This window comes from Carassius auratus, chromosome 49, assembly GCF_003368295.1.
Source record: "Carassius auratus strain Wakin chromosome 49, ASM336829v1, whole genome shotgun sequence".
NCBI classification, from domain to species: domain Eukaryota; kingdom Metazoa; phylum Chordata; class Actinopteri; order Cypriniformes; family Cyprinidae; genus Carassius; species Carassius auratus.
The window spans coordinates 8,129,084-8,151,909 of NC_039291.1; positions in this window are offsets into that span (position 1 = coordinate 8,129,084).

Here is a 22,826-nt window from a genome sequence, read left to right on the forward strand (position 1 = left end):
CACCACATGTGTGTGTGTTGTAAACATAATTTTATGAAAAAATTGGATGTTTGACAAGTCACCGAACCTGAATACTGAAGCTGACTGTATTGTTTTATCTTATGTTAAATCTGATCGCCTGTATTTCTCCAGTATTTTTAAAGGATTTCTCTGATGTTTGAGATTACAGACATCAGACAGATAGACAGCAAACTGATGTTTGGTCAGGGTCAGGTGCAACGCTTTAAAGATGAGACACTCACTGAACTTACTATAATAAGAGAGAGAACTTACGTGTTTATGTTACGGAGACTGATTTCAGAAAACAAACACACAAATTCACACACTATGTTGTGTCTGGTTGAGATCTAGATTGATAAAATGGCTGTGTGTTGTTATCTCTAAGTGGCTAATCTTATCTAGTTGGGCAGAAACGCATGCATCAAAGCCGCGCAAATCAATGCCAGCCACCCGCTTCCTGTTCCTTCATCAGTCCAATCACTGATAGTTCATCACTCAAACACACACACACACACATGTTTTTTTTTTTTTTTTTGTGAAAAGTGAGGACATCCCATAGGCGTAATGGTTTTTATACTGTACAAACTGTATATTCTATGGCCCTACACCAACCCTACCCCTAACCCTCACAGGAAACTTTTTGCATTTTTACTTTCTCAAAAAAACGAATTCTGTATGATTTATAAGCGTTTTGAAAAATGGGGACATGTGTTATGTCCTCACAAGTCACCCTCTCCTTGTAATACCTGTGTCATACCCATGTCATTATACAGACTTGTGTCCTGATATGACACAAAAACAAGAGCACACACACACACATGATGAGTTTTTTTTTTTTATGTTTTACGGGGACATTCCACAAATATAATGATTTTTATATGATACAAGCTGTATTTTATGGCCCCTTACCCTAAACCTACCTCTCACACAAAACTTTCTGCATTTTTATATTAAAAATAAATAAATAAATATGTAATAATAATTAAAATAAATAAATAAGTTATTCTGTATGATTTAAGCTGTTTTCCAAAAAATCTCAACACAAGGTCAGAAATTACTGGAATCACCATCCTTGCAGGGACAGAACCAAGTAGGGATTGGGGATACCAAATAGGCTACGCATACTTTTGCAAAATTTAAATTGAACAAATAATATAATTTTTCATAAGCTGGATACATTTCAGTTTCTACTGAACACTGCCCTGGCTCCTTGTCAAATATCGTATAGATTTTAAAATCTTGCTTAGTACTTATAAAAGCCCTGATTGGTTTAGCACCTCAGTATTTGAACAAGCTCTTGTTACATTATAGTCCTCCATGTCCGCTGCGTTCTCAAAACTCAGGCAATTTGATAATACCTATAATCAAAATCAACTGCGGGCGGCAGATCCTTTTCCTATTTGGCGCCTAAACTCTGGAATAACCTACCTAACATTGTTCGGGAGGCAGACACACTCTGTCAGTTTAAATCTAAAGACCCATCTCTTTAACCTGGCTTACACATATTACACTAATACGCTTCTAATATCCAAATCCGTGAAAGGATTTTTAGGCTGCATTAATTAGGTAAACCGGAACAGGGAACACTTCCCATAACACCCAATGTACTTGGCTACATCATTAGAAGAATGGCATCTACGCTAATATTAGTCTGTTTCTCTCTTATTCCAAGGTCACCGCCACTAGCCACTAGATCCAGTCTGTATCCAGATCAGAGGGTCACTGCAGTCACCCGGATCCAGTACGTATCCAGACCAGATGGTGGATCAGCACCTAAAAAGGAACACTACATCCCTGAAAGACAGCGGAGACCAGGACAACTAGAGCCCAGATACAGATCCCCTGTAAAGACTTTGTCTCCTAGATGGCCACAGGGACAAGACCACTGGGGGACAGATGATTCTTCTGCACAATCTGACTATGGTGCAGCCTGAAATTGAACTGCTGGTTCATCTGGTCAGAGGAGATCAACTCCCTGTTTAAACTGAACTGAGCTGGATGATGACATCACTGAATTCATTTTGCATTATTGACACATTGTTTTCCTAATGAGTGTTGTTCAGTTGCTTTGACACAAACTTTTTTGTTGTAAGCGCTATGTAAATAAAGGTGACTTGACTTGAATGCACCATAAAAGTAGTTAATGTGATTTGTGCACTAAATTCTAAATCTTCTGAAAGAATAAAATATGTTAACATATGTATCTATATTATATAAACAAATTAAAATGTTAAAATGAATGCAATTTCTGGATTCAATATAAATTGATCAATGAACATTTTTATTCTTCTTAAAAATAATAAATAAATAAATAAATAAAGTTAAAATATTGTTTCAATAATATAGGCACAATATGTAAACAATATGCTTGTTGGTGTGACAGTGATAAAAATAGCTCTTCTGTATTATTAGATAAATTAAATAAATTTATGCATTTAGCAGACGCTTTTATCCAAAGCGACTTACAGTGCATTCAGGCTATCAATTTTTACATATCATGTGCTCCCGGGGAATCAAACCCCCAACCTTGCGCTTGCTTGCTTGCTAACGCAGTGCTCTACCACTTGAGCTACAGGAACACTATAGATTTATATATAGATATACACTTTTAAAACGTATTGCCACTATAATTAATGTAAGAATATACAAGAACAACATTACTATTACTTCTTCCAAAATAATAATAATAAAATGTCCCATATACTTGTAAGTGTTTTACTTTGCTTGTGTGTGTGTGTGTGTGTGTGTGTGTGTGTGTGTGTGTGTGTGTGTGTGTGTGTGTGTGTGTGTGTGTGTGTGTTTGTGTGTGTTTGAAATTAACCTGTATTATTCCTTTACATCTTGGGTCACTATGAACTACCCTTTTCTGGAAAAGCATTTTTGGTTATTTATTTATTTATTTATTAAGACCATAGAGGTTTGGAGGAACATGAGGGTTGATCATTCTTGAGTCAACTAGTCCTTTAAGACAGAAAGAATCTCAGATAGTTAAAGGAAACAGACAGTGATAAGATAAGTGGGGTATAACTGAGATAAAAGCTGAGCATTCCTATGCAAATGTATTTCAAACGATATGTTAAAGTATTAAACACACACTTGCACACAGCCATAAGACAAAATGTGTGTACAGGATGACATTTCATACATTACATCACACCATCTGCAACATCAAGATGCTATTGTAGTTGTTTGTTTCATGGTAACTTTAAAACATATGGCTGTAACAAGTTTCCTGTCATCAAATTGTATAGAAAAAGCATCACTTTAAAGACACATTCTCTCGCACATATATATCCACACATATCTGTTCTTTTATATACAGTGGGTACGGAAAGTATTCAGACCCCCTTAAATTTTTGACTCTTTGTTATATTGCAGCCATTTGCTAAAATCATTTAAGTATTTTCTTTTCCTCATTAATGTACACACAGCACCCCATATTGACAGAAAAACACAGAATTGTTTACATTTTAGCAGATTTAGTAAGAAAGAAAAACTGAAAAATCACATGGTGATATAGGTATTATTAGGAGGCCATGATCGACAAAAGCCTGGGGGGCAATTTGGCCAAGGTTACAGGAACGTTACTGAAGATGGCAAGAGGATGCAGTTTGGAAAGATTACATGTCGGTGGAAGCAGTGTAATGCTCTAGGCAATTTTCTGCTGAAAAAACCATGGGTATAGGTACTCATGTGGACGTTACTTTGGCACGTACTGTACCATCAACCTAGAAATTGTTGCATACCACATACACCCCTTCATGACAATGGTTTTAGCTGATGGCAGTGTCCTCTTTCAGCAGGATAATGCAATTCAAGGTGTTGCTGTAGCCTCCAAATTCTCCAGATTTCAATCTGATTGAGCAACTACGGGATGTACTGGACCAACAAATCCCCCTGGATCTTGTGTTCTGCAGTGAGGACCATCTCACTGTTTCGGCAGCATGAGGGGTACCTATACAAAATAGGGCGGATGGTTTTGATGTTGTGGCTGATCAGTGAAAGTGTGCATAACAGCATCTGCAAAATAAACCACTCATGTAAAGAATATACAAACTTTCATGACAAATCCCCTGAAAAATTTTTCAGTATGATTTTTTATATATTTGATAAGAAAAAAAAAAGAAAAAAAAAAATGATAATTGGACTTGGCAACTGATCTGAGGCAACTGCACATCTCTTCATAATACACAAGTTTTAAAATGGACAAGTTGTAATATTTCAGTTGTCACAGTTTTGTAACAGAGTTTTATTCAATTGTCACTGTTTAATAACAATTACAGAATACTGACAACAAATCATTATTATTGTGAGTATTTTTATGTGCAAGTTTTATCTTATTAACTCTACAATGACTGGCATGGTCAAACTCATACTGAATGGCCTGAGTGAAGGAGGTGGAGTCAAAGACAGCTTGGTAGGCGGAGTTACGGTCAGTACCGAGACAGAGCTGTGGAAATGCACTGACCTGTTCAGCAAGTTCAAGAGCCACTTGAAGATGCCAAAATGGGTCCATCTTATTTATATATTTTTTCAGCTGACCATAATTATGTGACCTCAAGTGACCTCCATATAATCACTCATTTCCTTCTGATATGAACTTATTTTGTCCTTCTGTGTAGCACATGAAAGCTCTGGCCTCTGTTTAGATCTCCTATGGAAAGTCCTCTCGAGTGATTTTGAAACCGATGTGCTTGTTTAACAGTATCCCTAAACAGCTTTGAGCTCATCTCATCTAACCTCAATTTGACTGTGTGAACTGCAACAACATTACATTATTTTAATCATCTAACATCCTCAAGGGAGCTCTGAAAGATGTAAACGCTCATAGACTGCCCAAAAACAGTCTATAAGATATTCTAGCATAGCATGTTGTAGACAACTTAGATAGAATTAGAGGGAATAACATCATTACAAACAATGGTTTATTTGAGTAACAGACCTGAATTTAAATGAGGTTCTTAAATTTAATTTGTGCTTTTGCATATTAAAACTTTCCACATTATGATTACCGGTACACTGTAAAACCCGACAAGTTAACTTAACTCAAATCGTTTGAGTAAACCGATTGCCTTGACTGTAATACCCGACAAGTAAACTTAACTCAAACGGTTTGAGTAAACAGATATCCTTAAGTTATGTTAACTCAAACCGTTTGAGGAAACCGATTGCCTTAAACCATTTAAGTTGAAAAAAACTAACAGTTATGAGTACTCTGAACTTAATTCAGTTGAGTTCACTGAAAGAAGATATACATTGCAATTAAGTGATTAAGTGATTAATTGAGCTTTAGTGATGAACACCTGCTGTTAACAAACATAATTACTGAAGAAAAGAGAGAAAGGAACAACAGCTGACTTCAGACACAGCCTCACTCAAACCTGACAAGTTATGTTACCTCAAACCGTTTGAGGAAACTGATTGCCTTAAACCATTTAATTTGAAAAAACTAACAGTTACGAGTACTCTGAACTTAATTCAGTTGAGTTCACTGAAAGAAGATATATATTGCAATTAAGTAATTAAGCGATTAACTAAGTGCTGATTGTGAATTAGTGATGAACAGCTGCTGTTAACAAACAGAATCACTGAAGAAAAGAGAAACACAAGAACTACTACAACTGACTTCAGACACAGACTTAGATGAAATCAACTGAAATAAAATACATGAAATCTCTCAAGAACTGATTAAACAACCTCACAAACAGCATCACCAGCTCCACTTATTAATAACCAGACTGACTTTATTTCTGTCAGACGTCTACAGAAGATCTTATTGAGAATGAACTAAGGTTTAGATGTTGATTTATTGTTTCATTTGAAGTAACCATGTTAGAGATCAGTGTTTGCTTTAGTTGGGCTCTTGACCCTTGATTTCTGTCTTAGTCTTTTCTCTGGCTGTTATAACTGTGTGTTTCTAAAACACATTTGTTGTAACTCAAAAGTCCAGAAGAAATGCCATCAGGTGTTTACCTGTACCTAGGTGTAGGATGTTATACTTTATATAGGTGATGATAATTATTCATTATTATTCACAAATATTGATCTGTACAGAGTCTAATCTCTGAGGAAACAAATGTGTAATTAGTAGAAGTGGATCTAATACAAGTGACACTAAGAGTCTGTGATAATCAGTTAATATAAAAATGGCTTCATAAACATTTTGTACACATACATTTGTATTCCATCCCAGTAGTTGGTCAGACACAGACATCAATAATCAGAATATGAACCTCAACAATGGTGACAAAAAAACATGCTGCAATGCATTCTGGGTACTATTGTAGTACAAAACTCATCCATGGCGCCCAGCATGCTCTGCAGCATTTTTTTTTTTATGGTCACCATTGTTGAGGGTCATATTCTGATTATTGATGTCTTTGTGTGACTGTTTGACACCGTAGAAGACCACACTGTTTGGAAAGTCTTTGTATTAACTGCTCATTACAGAACCACTGGCTCTTAGAATCACTTTTACTATAACCAATCAAATTACACAACACCTATTTCATCAGAGATTAGACTCCTAGCAGTTCAATAATTGATGATTATCATCACCTATATAAAGTATAACAACCTACATCTAGGTACAGTTTAACACCTGATGGCATTTCTTCTGGGCGTTTGAGTTATAACAAATGTGTTTTAGAAACACACGGTTATAACAGCCAGAGAAAAGACTAAGACAGAAGTCAAGGGTCAAGAGCCCAACTAAAGCAAACACTGATCTCTAACATGGTTACTTCAAATGAAACAATAAATCAACATCTAAACCTTAGTTCATTCTCAATAAGATATTCTGTAGACGTCTGACAGAAATAAAGTCAGTCTGGTTATTAATAAGTGGAGCTGTGATGCTGTTTGTGAGGTTGTTTAATCAGATCTTGAGAGATTTAATGTATTTTATTTCAGTTGATTTCATCTAAGTCTGTGTCTGAAGTCAGTTGTAGTAGTTCTTGTGTTTCTCTTTTCTTCAGTGATTCTGTTTGTTAACAGCAGCTGTTCATCACTAATTCACAATCAACACTTAGTTAATCACTTAATTATTTGAATGCAAAGTTTTAAAACTTACAGGGTTTAAATCAAGGCAATCTGTTTACTCAAACGGTTTGAGTTAAGTTTACTTGTCAGGTTTTACAGTGTAGTCATGTGACAAGAACACCCACAAACACATTTTTCTAAGTAACTATCTATGATATTATTTCGACATAGATAAAATGTATTTCAAATGGTTTATAAGCAACTGCTTAATCATGCTAAAGTAAGTTTCAGAGCGTACTTTATGTGTACCTTGGCCATCAGGCACCAATCTGTTTGCAAGTCCAAATGGTAAAACCTCTTGGGCCTTCACCAGTCAGCCTGTGAGGATGAGATCTAGTGTTCGCAAGAGACCAGAGCTGAGGATTAACTGATAAGTGGTGAATTATGAACACATGCAGATACTGTACATACTACCACTCTAGGTTTAAGGTAAGATTTTTATCTGAAAGATATTTAATGCTTTATTTGGAAAGGATGCATTAAACTAATCAAATTAGCAGTAAAGATGTTTATGATGAACATGAGAACTAGCATCATTACTGCCATATTCTATATAGTTTCTCCTAAAATCCTCTAAAATGCAGCTCTATGCATAGTGGTTTGAGAGGGTGAGAGCTAATGAATAGATACATCTGCTACCAATCATCTGTCCTCTCAGTCAACACACTACATATCTGGCCGCCTGAGCTGAGGTGGGGGGGGGGTTTCTTTCAGTAAGCACATCCTTCCATATTTCATCTGCTCTTTTAACCTATTACTCAAGTCTGTCATTCAGAAAGTCAGTCCTCCATCTATATAACACATCTGCAAGCATGCAGCTGACACACCCCAAGCGTTATGAGGTGCATCTGTTTCAGAAGATAAACATATAAAGTCTTTAAAGCAGAGGCAGTGTAGAATCCAATTGAAAAATGAAGGTACATTAAACATTAATATGAATTAAATCACCAGAGTCGCCAAATCTATGTTTGACCAGCTGTCCACCTAAAGCTTTCCAAGGGATTTTTTTGACAAACAAGAAAAAATTGCATTTAGGAATCAGTATGGCCAAACCCTCAAAGGTACATTTTGACCTTTTTTTAAACCTCACAGTGGGCATATTAATACTAATTCATAATTAGAGTACACAAAGTATTAGTACATTGAGTTTATATGCCCCTAGAGATGATGTTTACATGCACTCTTTTTGTCAATCCAAATGAATCCAAACCAATTTTAGATGTCTGTAAATTTTATTATATGTACCCTAAAGCTATGCATCCAAGCTATCATTGCTCTGATCTTGCTTTTTTATCTGATTAAGAAAGTATTCTGATTAAAGGGTTAATTTTCCTATTAAACAAATTATTTAACCATAACCCCTTTAAATCAGATCAAAATTAAATTCATACTGAGCTGGATCGTTGGCATCATGATGACTCAGTGGTTAGTGTTGTTAACACTACGCATGTAAAAATAGCAAGTGCGAACACCACTGTGTACAGGCATTAAAAGACTAGAGGTGTCCCAGACACCTGTATTGGTCAAAATTATGTGGCTAATCAATCCACAACCTTTATGCCCAGATCTTCACTATTGTGCAAAATCCTCTTGCTCTCATGTACAAGAGAAACTGAAGCGGCACAATTGCTTTACAGAAATCACTGACTGACTCCCTGTCACTAGTCCTGCATTGGCACCTGGGTGATTTCAGTTCATCTCAGGTGTTTGACTGAATGAATGGATCTGTCTGTGTAAGCCTGAGCCTGCGGTTGAACTTTTATGTCTTCCTGTGTGTGCTCATGCTGGTGATACTGGTATCCATGGAACATCAAAGCCCTAATAGAGCCTACGACGCAAGCTTGCACACACAATGGTGTTGGGTTAATGCCGTGTTAGACCACACTAGAGCTCAGGAAAAAAAACTTAACATGCACACATGCCTATACAATAACACAATTGCAACAAATGCTAAATGAGAAGCTTTAAGATATGGCTTACGTGTCTGTCAAATCAGAACCCACATGACAATGATACAAAACCTGCCCCTTATTAATTATATTTATGAATCACTCATGGATAAAGCTGATTTTTTTATAATTTCAGTTTAAGCTATTAAATTCAAATAAATGAACACATTAAATAAAGTCTTCGGTTCTCAAGACAAGTCAAAACCGTCAACATATTTGATGAAATCCGAATCTCTGAGTCGAAGCATTACAGGCCAAGGAAGGTTCTAAAGGTTGAAGAAGAATGTCTGTAAAATTGGAGAAAGGTCAAGTCATTTCAGTAATTGGCAGCCGCTACAGTGGCTGAGGTGGGCGAATTGAAACTGCATTCAGAGCAATTGGTTTTGACCACATGGGCACAGGTCTTCTGGTCTCTGATAAATGTTATGCATTTCATTTGAACTGGGAACTTACTGTCCAAGTGAAATGATATTCAATGAGAAAACAGTGACTGGATAATGAAAAGTGAGCATTCCATAGCGGAACGGTATCAGACTTGAATGTGACATTCCAGTAAAGTTACTGTTCAGACACTTTTGGAACCTAGGTCAAATTAGGACATTTTGAAATATGGCAATGGTAACACTTTTTGTCAAATTACCTGCAAAGCCTAAATAGATATAGATGATTTCAGTCAAAAAAGAAAGTAAATCTATCCAAATTTATTAATTTTAAATGAAATGATTAATGATACCACATGACAAATGATCTTTGGTATGATATGCATTGATGAACTGTGCACAGTAAGACCAGGAAGGTACATTACAGGGCCAATGTGCTAAAGACTACGTAACTTTTCACTTGGTCAAACAGTATTTCCCTTGAGCTTTAATCTGTAACTGCACCAGCTGAATCACTTAAATGGCTTGTCCACATTCTTTTCAGGACTGTTTCTTTCAGTTTGGTGGCTCAATGTAGTATCTGAAGACACAACAGGAAGTATTTGGCCACATCAGAGAGATTTCAGTCAGTTTTGGTAGCATATTTTCCTTTCCCAGGGTAACCTACCCCATCCGCATCTCTTTCTCATTTCTTTCTCTTTGTCTCTCACCACGAGGGATTCCCCTAGGCTGTTCCAACCTTGGTCTCCCAAATAAAGCCCTTAAATTCACTTGCCAAAAAAAGATTAGGTAAAATAAAACCTACAAGCAGGATGTTAAAATAAACCATTTCCACTGATGGTGCCCAAGACATCTATTATGTGAGATAAATGGTGTTTAAGGTCCTGCTGTGCACTGTGGGTAAGCAAAGGAGAGAGTGAGGAAAATTTAGAGGAAATAAGTTGTTAGTGTCAGAACACTTAGCCTTGTTCTGGGGGAAAAAAGTGTCTAAATGATAGTTCTCATTTAAACTCGATCATAGCGGAATGGCCACAGGAACTGATGTGTGGCAGAAAAAAAACACATCAAATTTGTTGACCAAACATTTTGGTAGGTTGAGGTAATGGTTACATGTTAGATGCTTTAATCAGAAGTGTAATGTGAGTATAGATATATCATATTATGTAAGCAATTGGATTAGTTTAGATTTCAGAAATAAATAAAATTTTCTGCAGATAATGTGTGGCATCTGTTTGTGCAAGTCACTGCCACAATGACAGGATGTTGCTAGTGGTTGCTAAGCTGTACTGAGTATGTATGAGCAAGTTATGCGATTAATAAAGTGTGGAGGTGGATGCAAGGGATATATATATCAAATGCAAGTAGTCCTATCATACACTTTATCTCAAGTCTTGATGATTTATGACCCTGATTTATGGCCTGATTTATGGCCGTACAGTCCGTGTAGATTGACAGGTAGTCAGAAGTGTGCATGGTCAGTTGGATTGATTTACGACTATAAGGCCTGTCAGTCAAAGCAGTTGCCATGCCACTGGGTCCTGTGACCCTTGATTGACATGGCAGAGGTGTGTAAATCAAAAGATCAAAGAGATCTCAGATTTGACTTGTGTTGTGTTTATTACTGAATATATGATGGTTGTATCTGTAACCAGAGCAGTGGGGGGTTTCTTATGATGGTTGTATCTGTAACCAGAGCTGTGGGGGGTTTCTGTGAAGTCCTGTTGTTCACATCTAGAGACAGTGCCTACATCCTGAAACTACGTTTTAAATAGGGGTTAAAGAAATAGTGATTTAAACAGAGAAGGCATTCTGAACAATCCTGTTACAATGGCTCCCGCTGCTCCAAAAACTCCCAAAACCACTAGAAGAGTGATGTGTATTTCACCAACAAGAAGGCCTGTTGAAATGAGAAAGGAACTGACTTTTGCACCAAGGAAAAAACAAAGCGTTAGTTTGACAAAGTTTCTTCATGAAGAGATTAATATGACGACTCGTGATTTCTCAATGTCTGGTGATCGTGTCGGAAGATTTGTGTTTGACAAAGTGATGCGTACCGTGAAGATCTATGCTATGGATGTTGAAGACAATTTTACAACGCGTGAGCCGTGCCTGATTTTCCCTGACAAAGACTGGTGGTTATTCTACAACTATGTCTGGAGAGATTTGAATGACTGTGGTGATGATCCATTGTACATTGCAGAATGGGATGGCATAGTCCCTGACACAAGATTTAGAGTGGTTGCGGATCACAGTAAAAAGTTACCTGATGACTGTGTTTACATTTTCTGCTGCAATGACAAGACAAAGATCCGTGATCCATCTGTGGCCTATACCTGAAGCTGAGCACTACATGCACTATGACATGAAGTTTTTGTTTCAGTGGAAAGATGTTCATATAATTGATGATGTTTTTACATCTATTGACAAGATGTTTAGATGGTGTGATATGTATGATCGTTACAGCTCCGTAAAGATGAAATTGTTCCACCCTGAACGGGGCGTTTCCAAGACAACTGACCAGTTCTTATCCCCACCCACATATTACAGCCATTAAGAAAAAGTCTGCAGATCGGTACACTCGCTAGATTCATTTACCGTCATGTCTCAAGAATCCACGTCAGCCTGCTGCTACAGCAACACCCCCGAAACCCTGCCTGCAATGCCTGACGACAATGCTACGACTCTGGAGATCCTCCCACAAACCCATGACAACGCCTGGCTGGATAACTTCTGCATGGAGCTGGGGTATCACAACCTGACGTTTCTTACAACGCCTTACGGTGCTAATGGTGCTGTAGCTGGAGCCACGGTCTGTGCCAGCTTCGACGACATAGACGGCTGTATTCGCACTGATGCGTTTAAAATCATAAAGGCAACTATTGTAATTCTGTTGGAGCACCTAGTCAACAAAAAGCTTAAGGAACTCTGTCTGGGGTGTGAAGTTGATCATCCTAGTCAACTTAGACACTCCTGTTTGTTTGAACCCTGCGCCTATTTCTTTGATGCTTACTTTGACGAATTATCACGTAACCTGGTAAAGCCTGAGCTTAAACACATCATAGCTCAAGCATTAAACCGATTCGGTTTAAGGATTAATCCACAGAGGGTCCAGGGCTCGGTGGACTCTATTTTGTGCGAATTGCGTGACGAGGTTTTCATTGTGGAGAAGCTTCGCGAGATCAGAGAAAAAGTTGTGGATGTCGCCAGTGAACAGATTGTCTATGACGCAGTGGACTGCTGGAAGGGCGGTGCACACATTGAACAAGCGTAACAAGGCCATGGGGAACGGATGGTGTGTTAATGTACTGACTAAATGTATATTTAAGCAGCGTATTAGATGTGAAATGACCAACTTGCTGTACAAGATCATTGACGACAATCCTGGTGTATCCTTAACAGTAAACGGATGTGATGTTGATGCCAAACGTTTTACAAACCTCAGGAAACAAATGGAAATTGTAAGAACAATGTCAAATGAATGGACTGATGTCATGCGTATGTGTTTTAATGCCAGTGAACCGATTTCTGTAACTATCAGAAAAATACTGGATCTAATGACTGATTGTGGTAACAGTATAAGAATTGCTGATGTTTTATGCCTGTGTACATATGTAACAGACCTATGTGTGATGCTGATTTCAAGAAATGATCAGACTAATGTTTGTGAGATTATTGAAACACTGGTTGACTACATGATTGAGAAAAAAATTGTAATGTGTGTAAAGTTTCTTCAGTACCTTGACAACGTTTGATAAATAAAAAACCAATTCACTTAAAGCAGATGTGTTATTCTTTTGTAGACTCTGAGGGGTGATGATATGTCTGAACAGATTCTGAAAAATATTTACTATAACCCTTCTAACCCCGGTTCTTTAGGGGGTAAAAGGCGTTTAAAAGATGCGGTTTTAAAGGAAACAGGCGTTCGCTTATCTGATAAACAAATTTCAGACTGGCTAGCCGGGGAGGATGCGTACACATTACACAGGACAGCACCTCTAAAATACAAAAGGAACAGGGTTTTTGTCTATGGTATCGACATGCAGTTCCAGGCGGATCTAGTCGATATGTCGGCATATGCCAAGGATAAGGACAACAATCATTTTCTGTTGACATGCATAGATATTTTCAGTAAATATGCTTGGACACGTGTGTTAAAAAACAAGAGTGGTGTTGAAGTGGCTAAAGCTTTTGAATCCATATTGAAAGAGGGAAAGCCCCCCAGACTCGCGATGTCAATGTCTTTATTGGTGCTTTTACAACTGCCCATGCGCGTTTAGAACTCTATGAGCTTATGGACAGGCTGGGTGATAGGTTGCTTTATTGCGATACCGACAGCGTTGTTTTTACAACCAGAGAAGGTGAATATGAACCGCCACTAGGTCCATATCTCGGTGATCTTACTGATGAAGTCGGGCCCGGCGATCATATTACCCTCTTTACCAGCACTGGCCCGAAAAGTTATGGTTTTGTCACCGCTATGGGTAAGGTTTGTATGAAAGTGAAAGGCATAACACTTAACGCTTTAAACTCCGAAGCCATCACATTAGATTCAATGATTGGACTTGTTAAGCATTATGTGAAGGCAGAGGTGTCAAGTAACGAAGTACAAATACTTCGTTACTGTACTTAAGTAGAAATTTGGGGTATCTATACTTTACTTGAGTAACTATTTTTCAGCCGACTTTTTACTTCTACTCCTTACATTTTCACGCAAGTATCTGTACTTTCTACTCCTTACATTTTAAAAAAAATAGCTTCGTTACTGCTATTTCATACCGGATTGTTATCGTTCAGAGAGAGAGAAAGAAAAAAAACCTATCCAGATAAATCGCGCCATCAGGATGGAGTGAATTTGATTGTGGTTGGATGAGAAGTATACACATATACCATTCCGACACCCTATTGGTCCATACGCGATCCATCACACCTGCACATGACACAAGTCACATCACACTGCATAGACAGTTTTGGGTTCGTTTATCAAAAAATATATTTCTTAAAAGTAGGTTGGAACCAGTAGAATCCGATCGCCTCAGAGTCAGTCCGCTTAAATTTCAAATGAAACCGGCGTCAGTCCGGTCTCCTCCCGTCTTTCAGCGCGCTCTTCAATCCGCCGACCACGGTGGAGCAGCGCGAGCTCAAACAGAGACAGAGGACACAAGGTGTGTGTTTACCGATAGATTGTTAGAATATCTGTATCTGTGAAGTTCTTTGTCATAAATACAGTTTACAAAAGGTCACGATCAGTCGGTTTCTCATCTAGTGTAAAGTTTTCGCTTGTCACCGCTAATCACGAAACAGCTGTTTCCTTACACTTATTTAAATATACTTCATTTAATCATACGTACATACACTACTGTGCAAAAGTCTTAGGCAGTATTTTCACTTAAAAGAATGGTGTTCGGCCAGTTATTTATATATTTTGCTGTAGAGTGTCACTGTCAGTATAAAATATCAGTTTACATTTCCAAACATTCATTTTGCCGTCGTCAAACTGCTTGTGCATTCAAAATCGCACTAGATTATTATTAAAATTAATGGCAAACTACTGTCCTACTGACACATTGCAGCAAAAGATATAAATAACTGGCTTAAAACCCTTTTTTGGGGTGAAAACACTATTCTTTCTTTTCCATAAGACTTTTGCACAGTACTGTATTTTAAAAACGAGATTGTTGCTACTTTATAAAGAATGAGCATACAGTCATTCACAGAACTGATTTAAGAAAGTGACAGACAGCACTCATCTTAACTAAATATCAGAGTGAGTGACAGAGATACAGTAGAAATATTATGTGTACTTTTGTATTAAATAATGACCCAGATTGTGAAATACATTTATTAGCCTTAGATTAAGGGAAGCACAACTTGGGAAATGAGAGCATCCAAGGTGAAAGCTATGGATTTATTTTAAATATTTGTAATGTTCTTTAATGTTATCCATAGTTTTTTTTTTGTAGTTCTTTTTTTTTTTTTTTAAGTATCGGTTCAGGCACCGTTTAGGAGCCAGTACCATTTTAAAAGTATCGAAAAGGCACTGGACCCTACTTAAAAGTTATTATTTATTTCTCACTACTGGCTCATTTGCCAAATGGGTGCTTTCTCTTCGTCCTCCACAAATTAAGCTACTGTAGGTAGTTGGGTAGTGAGACGTTTTAATAAATTATCGTTTGCGATTAATGACGCAAATGACAATGTTGTGATATCTAGGCTATAGAGCATCACAGTCCCACCCACAGCTGGTGCCGGAACAAAAAATTCAATGCAATTTCTGCATTGACATTTGGGGTATAAGCCATTAAAACGTAACCATACATGGTAGACTTAAAACCAGCTACGGCTGTACTAAGCAACAGTATATGCTCATATAAACGTAAAAAGATCGTGGGGGCACTAACCTTGTTTTGATCTAAATGCCTTTTATTCGCTATGTCTTGGCTAAGTACTTCATTACCCACAATCCTGAACAATCCCACAATCCCACAGTGATGCATCTGATTGGTGGAGCTCGTATAACCGTCTGGTTAAACCCCTCGAAGGTCCGTGAAGACTGAAGATCATTAATAAAAAAATAAAATAGTTTTGCAGGGAGGTTGGTAACTTTAGTTACCATTATCGTCCACTTTAGCTAGGCTACTGTAGCCTCCATATGAAATGAGTCATATCAAGCATTTTATAATGCCACTGTCAAAACAATATTTAGCCTAGACATACCTTTTTGTGCATTTACTGAACATTTGTGTAATGGCAACGACATGTGTTGACAACTGAGCAGTGATTGCAGTCAGATACAAAGCACTGCACCATTGCTGACGTTATCGTTAACCACTTTCACACACGCACACAATATAAAATACACGATGATAAAATAAAAATCAATACACAATACATATATAAAACACTATTTATTTACACGATTAATACTGAAAGAACTGCTATTACTGCACATTCACTATATAAAATAAAATTCACTGGAGGAAAAAGTTCGCACGAGCGGCCGTCATCAGATTTGGAAGTCGCTCAAAAGGCTCGTTGCCTCGTTCGCAGTTGTGGCTTCAGTCGAATTCAATGAGGTGTGGTGATTTATGGGATGAGTAGTTCCTGCGCTCGAAATGAAAATATGTACACAGTCTTGTACCTTTGACTTTTTTTGGATTTTGTCTTAATTTTTTCCCTTGAAATGATATGTTATATGCTTATGAGTTCAGCCGTAGCTGGTTATCCTCACACGTGCTCTAAAACTCTTTAGATACGGATTTTTCCGAAAGTGAATGGGAGAAATGAATGGGAAATTTACTTCCGGCACCAGAGCTCTCTCGTGCTGTGGGTGGGACTGTGAAGCTCTATATCAACTTTGTAACTCGTTACCCTCCAAACACTGGACATAGCAGACGTATGTACCGAATACAAGAGGCTATCAATCAAGAAGGTATCAGGATTATGAGTTATTTTTCATTTTTAGTTTTTGAATAATCACTTAGATTAATCATTCATTTTGACAGCACTATAATGTTTATTGTAAATAGTCAACCACACAAGAGTAATTGTTTCTTAGCCTGCACCAATGTTCTTGTCCATTGCCCTCACAGAGTCCTGCAGCTAAGCTTGGATGTACATTTACATTCCATTCAAGGTTATTGATGACATGCCTCTGAAGTTTGACTTTTTGCACCATAACAATACTTATTGGCAACTAGTCATCATATCTCTAGCTCTTTAATGTATTTGCATTTTACTAAAATGAGTTCATTTTCAATGGCCATATATGTGGCTGACACAGGTAGCCTAGTGCCTCCCAAATTTTTCAACATGAACATTTTAATATAAAATTATAGTCATTATGGCCTTTAGAAATTTTTTTTTGTGTGGAGGTGGGGTAGTGCACAATAGGCCCTTGTGGCACGGCCCAATCTTTTGTTCTTAATGGCATTTTTTTTCCTTACATTACTTTTACTTTTATACTTTAAGTAGTTTTTTAAACCAGTACTTTTACACTTTTACTTGAGTAAAAAGCTTGAGTTGATACTTCAACTTCTACAAAAGTCTTTTTAAACCCTAGTATCTATACTTCTACTTGAGTAATGAATGCCAATACTTTTGACACCACTGTGTGAAGGGGAGGGGTGATAGCCTTCATATTCATGCACACAACGACACTATTGTGAGGGATAAAAAGGATTTGACGTTACACAATAAGTCATTTGTAAAGAAATTCAGAGTTGTGTACGATAAGCGTGTACTGCTCCCTGACTTCACTACACTTCCATATGGCTTCTGACAACGTTTTTGGTGGGGGTGTACATGACACAGAAGGGTTTGACATTCGACTCCAATGTCCTTTTTCATTGGTTATAGCAGGCCCAAGCAACAGTGGTAAAACCTTTTTTGTAAAAATGTTGTTGCAAAATGCAGGAAAGTTGATTTCTAAAAAAATTGACAATATTGTTTTCATTTATTCTGTATGGCAACCTTTGTATGATGATTTGTTGAATATGTATGATAACAATATTAAATTTATAGAAGGAATTCCACAAACTTTGGATGATGATGTTTTGTTTCCTGTCAATAAAACATCCCTCGTCATAATTGACGATTTTATGCAGGATGCTTCCAATAACAAGCAGATTGAGAAACTTTTTACAGTCTATGTACATCATAAAAATCTGAATGTTATTTACATTCTACAGAATTTATTTTTTCAAGGTAAATCCAGCAGAACTATTAATTTGAACACAAATTATCTGGTTGTCTTCAGGAATTCGAGAGACGCTGCACAGATTAGTATTTTAGCTAAACAGATGTACCCAAACAACTCAAAGTTTTTCATGGAGTGTTATGAAGATGCTACTGGCTCCCCCTACGGTTACCTTTTGATTGATTATAAAGCAAAGACCCCCGAACAGTATCGTCTCAGAACTGCATTACTTTCACAACATCCTGTTGTATACCTCCAGAAAAAAAAAAAACGTAACTGATTAGGGTGAAAAAAAGATGTCTGGGAGACTTTTAAGAAACCACTCTCTTTTAAAGCTGTTATTAAAAGCAACACCCAAACAAAGACGTGTTATTTTACAGGCAGCCACAGATGAGTTCATTTTATGTTTGTGTGAATTAGCTCTTAATGTTCTCCACGGTAATATCCCGCTCACACAGCAGCAACACCAGAAGCTGAAAAGAAAAAGAACTGAAATCAAATTTGTTGCAGATAAGAAAGTCGGAGTCAAAAGAAAGAGACGGTTGATTAACCAACAAGGCGGGTTTCTTCTTCCACTTTTAAGTGTTGCGGTCCCTTTCATAACCAGTTTGATCGCATCTAATAAATAATGTCAGGGATGGAACATGCTGAGAAGATGTACCTGGTTCCACAAAGACAGCTGGATAAACTAAAGGCAGGTACCACACGTGAATCTATACATCAGGTAGTGGAGAACGATCTGGATATGACCATGAGGGATATTTTGCACAGGAATGATCTGGAACCATATGAAAAGGCAAAGATGTATACATCTGTATTGCAGAGGTTTTTAACATTATCCAAGCTGGCAGACAGCGAGACCAGCACACTAACATTATCACTTCCATCAACTGCACAAGCTGAGAAAGAAGAAGAACCTGCGGAGTCTACGGGTATGAACACCCAGTATGTTTTAGATGTTATTGCAGATGATGTTTTGAAGAATGTCCCACAGAGGAATGAAAAAAACGTTCACTACATTTTGGATAAAATGTCTAAAAACAAAGATATTGCTTCTTGGACAGCGTCGGGAGAGTTTGTATTTAAAGGTAAAACCATCCCTGGTTCACACATGCTGGATTTAGTTAAAAGTGTCATGGCACCGCAAAAGATTCTTGACGAACGGAGACCTGCTGGGTGGAATGAGTTTCTGGAGGCATTTGCCTGTTTAAACATGCCTTATTCAACGGTCCCTAATCACTATGTTAGACATACGATTAACTCTTTTAAAACCAAATCGACACCTCCAATAACCAAATCTTCTAAAAAACGAAAAAAACGTGAGGTAGACCAAAGTACCACATCAGGACAGTTTAATTATCCACAAGATGGTGTATTTAAATCCCCCACTCTTGATCGTAGCAAATGGTAACATTTTTAATCTCTGAGTTTTTTATTTATTTATTTTTTTTTTTAGAGACTGCGTTCTCATTTTTTTATTCACCATGTTATTGATATTGTTGTGTGTGTGTGTGTGTAAAATAAAGAGTTATAACAAGAATTTTCTATTTTGTTTTTTATTATTGTGAAATATTAAACACTTGACATGAACATTTCACCCGTTTGCACACACTGAACACACTTGAAAACATTTTCATTACATTGAGATTGATTTAGTTTTTTTACAAAAGCAGACACACGTTTGTCGTTTTTAATCAAATCGTCACTATATAACTTTAACACATAATCATAATCACGACCCCTTGCCATGTGATAGAGAAAGAACACACAATGCTGTCCGCAGGTATCTGATGAAAAATCCTGGACCTGCACAGAGGAATATTGTACCACTCTAGAATTCAGTTTTAAAAAATCACTGATTATTAGTGGAAAACTGGGATAGTCATATTTATTTCCAAAGCTATCGAAGAAATATCCAACGCCGTCCTCGCTTATGTGGATGGCAAGCCAGTGTTCACCAGGGAGGCGAGAAACATGTGTGTTAAAAATAACCGATGACGGTAATTTTCTTAAAGGTGTTTGTGGTAAGTAGTCGCATGGGAGCACACCGAGGAAATGGGTGTTGCATGAAATCTTGTCCATGATAGCCGTAAGCTGGATCGTGTTCATTATTATGTATTAATAGTAATCAACCAAGATCTGACGGCCGTTTGACACTTCAATGACACTGTCAAAAATAGAATAGACAATAAGGTTAATTGTGTGGGGTAGAGGCTGTCTGAACCGTGCTTCAAGTCTAATATTCCCCGACTTGATAAGCGAGACGTGTTGTCCACAACCCTCGTCTGGCGTGAGATTGAATGCGTAGAGGGTGTAACCGTGCAAAAAGGCTTTGCAGGGAATTGCTGACCGTCCAGATAAATAGATAAAAATTCTAAATCATAATTTTTAAAGGCAAATGGGTTTTTATTATACGATCCTGTAAAGGCATCATTGTCAACCATGGCTAGAACAATAGATTTTGGAAGAGTTCCTAAGAATAAGTTTTCTTGATTGCAGACTCGTGAGCCTGGAGGGATTGAAAAGTTTTTCACACAAACGCGGTCGATAGGGTACTTGGCGGTGGTTGAGAGCAGCGCTTGTGCGTGCCCTAGCCTCACGGCGGGTGAGATGCTAACTTTTTTCACAAATAGCGAGGCTGACAGGATGTTTAGCTTGTAGGCGATAGCATCGTTCCTCATCAGACAGAATTCATCTTTACCCCGTGTCATACGAATTTTAATGTCGACGCCATTGAGCATCAGTTTTTCCTGAAAGAAGATATCGCTGTGAATGGGTGCTAGTAGCTCGACAACATTACTAGCGTTGGTAAAGGCCGCTCTCTTTGTCAGACCGTGATTTCCTCCTGCAGGGTCCGCAGCGTCCATGTGGCCTGCTGTATCTTTATAGAACAACCCGGCGGAGAAAAGTGTTTCCAGGGTATGTTTATCATAATTTAGAAGGCACTCAATAAGACAGCGATAAGCATGGGTGTTTGTGCTCTGTGATATCAAACGGTCCCCCAGTGACACGTCAACCTGTGAAAATATTGTTGCCCCAGCGTAGTTGATAAGGCCCACTGGTGCTCCATCTGCGATATCTGTACCATCAGGATTAGTGATTTTGACCCTCAAAAATAATAAAACATTGTTTAAGTCGATATAATCTGCCCCATTTCCTGCAATAAAAAACTCCAAAGGCGATGTGTCCGAAATCGCTGATAATGGCGGTATCTCTATATAGGTGTTTTTTTCAACAGCAGTTTGTGTCAGAGGCACTGTGAACAGATCGAGTTCAGATTTAATGCATTCTTCCGACATGTTATGTAGTAATGCCATGATCTAGAAAATTGTTTTGACAGATTTCTTCGGCTTTGCGGTTGTTACACGTTTTGCTGTCTCCTTGCGCTTGCGTTTTGCGACTGAGGTCTTCTTAGGGATACGTTTTCTTTTCTTCTGTGTTTGACCACTCCTTCTGGACCCCGGTGGCCTGGACGTTCTTTTGCGAGACATCACCATTAGCCCCGATCCGTCTTGAGCATTGTTATTGTTAAAGGAGTGTGTTAGGGTATTGCTAACAACATCGCTTAGTATGTTTTTTGCAGCTGATTTAAGATGTGGTCTTGCAATACTGAATCCACGTTTTAGTAATGGTATGGCCATTCGAAAGAGACCCCTGAAAAGCCCACCTAGACCCATTCCATACATAACGCCACCCCCTGCATAACCAGGAAGGCCATTACCGGCCTGATTTTGGTAATAGGCCACGTAACGCTCAGGATCCATTTTGTACGGGTTAGAATAGGGCATTATTTATTTTTAAAATAATCCCTGTTTCACGGGTCTGAAGTGTAACTTAGCACTCACCTTGCCGTAAGTGAAACGCACCTTTTGATTCTGATCGTCTTTTACCTCTATAGTTATATCTGTGATGGTTGTTTTATTGACAGGTACGTAATGTGCCTTATCGTATCTAACACTGAGAATCTTATTATTCTCACCGTCTATATGTACACATCTCAGTAGTGGGACGTGCGCATCACCAACTGATTGATATTCAATGATATCTGTATATATATACAGGCTGTAGAAACCACCGTTTATGTCTGCTTGATACGGCGCATACGTCACAGCCGTGATTCCTCGGCCATACTCTTCTTCATTAGCGGTATTTGCGGATTCTATAGCGACTCCGGGGGTTAACCCTAATATAACAGCAAGCTTCCCATAAAACGTCAGCGATATCTTCGGAGGGGCTTTTAGAAAGACTCTGTTTTTTACATGATCGTAGCCAAGGGTCGTCCCTGGAGGTAAAGTTGTGTTGATTTCTCTAATCAGAAATAGAACATCCTCGTAATAACCTGTCTTTAGTGTGTTACATAGCTTTGATATGGTCTGAGCTCCATTGCTGATGTGAATCTTAATCCCTTCGCCAACGACATGATGGTCAGACTTTTTCCACCCATCATCGTCCTGTGTGATAATATATGCACCGTCTTCCTCTGGAAATGTGTACCATGATTTGGGGAATTCAAATTCGATCAAGCCGACCTCCCATTCACCTTTTAGGCTTATAGTTCTTGCCAGCATGGTCCCATAACTAGAAATAGTATTTTCTGGATAAACGGCTAGCGACGCATTACAGGGGAGCGTCAAGTAAATACCACCCTCAGACATGATTGTTTTTTAAACGAATGCGCACACATCTATGTGTGTTTTCATTTTATGGCGTCTGCACATCTACCACATCTTTCTCATTCACCCATGTGTTGAATTTTGAAGG